We start from the raw sequence: 2,578 nt of genomic DNA, 5'->3' as shown, positions 1-2,578 counted from the left end.
ACTATAACTAGTATGGCAGCAGTTAAAGGGTTTCAAAGAGAGAAAAGGAAAAAACAAAACTCCAGCCATTCTAAGGAGTACATTAGGTTTGCTTTAACTCAGTAGTTCTCAAACTTCAGTGCGCCCCAGCTCAGCCATTAGCTTGTTCCATCCCCTACATGGAGAGTTCATTAAAAGTTTCCTGAGCCCCATCCACAGAGATTGATTCAGGAGGTTCAGGGTAGGGCCCATGAATTTGCATTTCTAATTTCTAAAAAACTCATAGGTGATGCCTTTGCTGCTGGTCTGAGAACCACTGCCTGAAACCATTTTTCTCCAAACCCAACAATAGCTTAATGGTAACTACCCTATCTGTATTCAAGATACATTTTAAAACAAGTAAATCCTCCATGATCCCGTGGTAATTCAAATCAGAGCCCCAAGGAACAGAGAATGTGCTAACTTGGCATGCAGGAACAAACACACAATGATCTTGGTCTCAAGAGCTATCCCCAGCCCTAGCTCGTGTGGCTCAGTTGATTGAGCGTAGTCCCATGCACTAAAGAGTTGCAGGTTCAACTCTGAGTCAGGGCACATGCCCAGGTTGCAGGTTTGATCCCCAGTGGTGGTGCGTGCAGCAGGCAACCAATAAATGTTTCTCACATCAGTATGTGTCTCTCCCTCTCCCTCTCTTAAAAAACAAATATATAGGGCGTCCCAAAATCCACGTAAGATTTGAATTTTGCGTGAGCATTAACAACAGAAAATAAAAGCCTAATTTTACTTGGTTTATTGAATCAGATTCTAATATCTGTTGCCCTTTGATTTCAATCCCTTCAATTTGATAAGCATTACCAAGTACCAATTATGGCCCAGGAGCAGGGACAATGAAGACCAATGAAGACCACAGCTTTGCGTATGTGCCAGCAAAGCTGTGGAGGCCATTTACCCAATGTGCTATTCCATACATAATCCTATACTGTATACTTTATGAATCAATAAAATATTTAAAATTTTTAATTATAAACCCGTGTTTTCTATTAAAATTACTTCTTGCGTGAATTTTGGGACACCCTAAATATATACCAGGTATATATATGCTCTATCCCCAAATGGTACAAAACACATTTGTTCCATTTCTAAACCTCTTGGCTGTTACAAAACATATTGCTCATGAAACATGTAATGAAAGCTTTGGCCAGAAGTGATCCCACCAGCAAGACGGTGTTGAAGAGTCTCCTTTTCCCAGTTCACCAAATAAGAAACATCATCCTATTGCCACCATCATCATATCAAGTCCAAACAAGTTGCCTTCATTCAGGAGAGCTGAGAGAATAAACAATAAACACTTTTTATTTGGCTGTCATTTTTGTTTTTCTAAGAATGTTGATTGTTTTTCTAAGAATGTTTATCTGGTCATTCTCTTAAATGACACTTTTATTATATTGATTATGGAGCTAGTCCTCGTTTCTACTCTTTTACCTATAATATGTCTACCTTACCCCTTGAAAGGCATAGAAGAGGGTTCTAAGTGTACTCTCAGTCCCCATGTACCTGGTATATGGTGACATACTCAACTGATAACCATAAATGCCAGCCATAGGCACTCAGACTTTATTGTATACAGTCAGTAGATATTGTATCAGGTAGATGTTAGAGCAGCAGTGTGTCACAGTAAGGGTAGCTAAACTGAAGCCAGGATTGGATATTTTATGAAGGTCAGCAGGAGCTTCTGGATAACTGTTCAGTGAACAAGGCTTTCTAACCGACTTTAACTTATGGTGGAGCAAGAGCAAAAAGTAGTTAGAAAACCAGGCAAAACCCTGAAACGCACAGTACACCTGAAAAACATAACAGATGACTCAAAAAGCATGCCTGTCTCCAAGAAAATCCATACTTCCCATTAAAAAAAAAAAATGCCTTAACAACTGGGTTGATTGCCTTTACAGGCAAGGAAATCAAACAACCAACTATGCCTTTGCTCAGAGTGGAAAACAAGTCCATTTTCAGCAGAGGCATTTGGAAATTCCATTTGGCATTTTAGGCCTAATTTTAAGGTAAATTATTAAATGTTGAGTACAATTAACAATAAAAACCCACCATTGTATTCTGAATTGGTAAAACAAATGGCTCATTTTGAATGTACACATTAATTCTCTTGCCAAGTGGCTTTCAATTTTCAAGAAAAATTTGTCTTCCTTCAAGATGAAAGCCCCTAAAATCATCCCAACACCACCACCTAGTGGTGAGGTATATTAATAGCACTTCACTTAAACCCACATCAGATCTTTCTTTCCAAACTAAGGTAAAAGTAGGTCCTGAGAGACTGTAACAATGTAAAAAAAATAATAATGAAAAAGGAACATTGAAAAGTTCAAATGTAAATTTAAAGCTTTATTGAATAAAAATGTTTCAGACTAAGCAAGACTGTAAGAAAGTAGAACATTTTACATTTCTAAAAAATATTAGAGCTAAATTTCTAAAAATGTAGTACAAAGAAAAGCCTATAGCTTAACACCTCCCTTCACCACATATAATTTGGGATATCAATTATGTACAACAAATGTACTCAAGTTTATAAGGTTCCAAACACTTAACA

Source organism: Myotis davidii, unplaced genomic scaffold, assembly GCF_000327345.1.
Source record: "Myotis davidii unplaced genomic scaffold, ASM32734v1 scaffold290, whole genome shotgun sequence".
In the NCBI taxonomy this organism is placed as follows: Eukaryota; Metazoa; Chordata; class Mammalia; order Chiroptera; family Vespertilionidae; genus Myotis; species Myotis davidii.
The sequence above is the reverse complement of the archived record's forward strand: the minus strand, read 5'-3'. Positions refer to the sequence as shown.